Below are 888 nucleotides of genomic sequence, written 5' to 3' on the forward strand. Positions count from 1 at the left end.
TTAGCTAAAGCATCCATGACATGTGAACACTTAGAACAGTTAGAAAGTTTGTCACACTGGGAGATGTGACTTTTCAGTGCCCAGTCTGAAATTAAGAGGCAGGATAATATTGGGGATCAGAAGTCCATTTCCTTTTGATTGGATGATGGAGATAAGGACTCCAAACCAGAAGCAGAAAGGCACACAGCGTCCCATGGGGGCTGGACTTGAAGACCCTCGTGGTCCCGTCTAACTCTTCCATGATTCTGTAATCTAAGGGCATTGCTTTCAAGTGAAATCATTCTCGACGCACACAGTTCAAACACATTCAAAGGTTTTAATAAAAAGTATTTTTTATTAAATAGTTTCCCAGATGAAATACATTGTTTCCAAGAGATTTGCATGGGAAAATCTTTTCGATTCCTCAATAATAAGGGGCAGTGGGGTGAGGGAGGCCAGGGCCACATCCACACCATGTCATGTGCTATGAAGCCGCTTTAAACACTCATGGCTTCTTCCCCCAAAGAATCTGGGAGCTATACTTTGAAAAGGGTGCAGAGAGTTGTTAGGAGACCCCCTGTTCCCCTCCAAGAGCTACAATTCCCAGAGTTCCCTGGCAAAAAGGGAACTCTACCCCTACCCCTACCCCTGATGTTAACCCTAACCCTAACTCTAACCCTAACGCTAACCCTAACGCTAACCCTTAACCTTTAACTAGAGCTACAATTCCCAGAGTTCCCTGACAAGAATGGAACCCTACCCCTACCCCCTAAACAGAGCTAAAATTCCCAGAGTTCCCTGAAAAGAAAGGAATCCTACCCCTTCCCTTACCCCTGACGCTAACTCTAACTCTAACGCTAACCCTTAACTAGAGCTACAATTCCCAAAGTTCCCTGACAAGAAGGGAAC

The 888-nt window shown here is 44.9% G+C and overlaps 1 long non-coding RNA gene across 1 annotated transcript; it reads right to left on the bottom strand.

Moving 5' to 3' along the window:
- Window positions 1-310: 310 nt before the first annotated feature.
- On the bottom strand, window positions 311-888 carry LOC310665905. The gene is made up of 2 exons (XR_014505704.1): window positions 836-888; window positions 311-651 (listed from the first exon to the last, which is right to left on the bottom strand). It is a non-coding gene; the product is annotated as an uncharacterized lncRNA (long non-coding RNA).

This window comes from Podarcis tiliguerta, assembly GCF_965153285.1.
Source record: "Podarcis tiliguerta genome assembly, chromosome: 16".
NCBI lineage: Eukaryota > Metazoa > Chordata > Lepidosauria > Squamata > Lacertidae > Podarcis > Podarcis tiliguerta.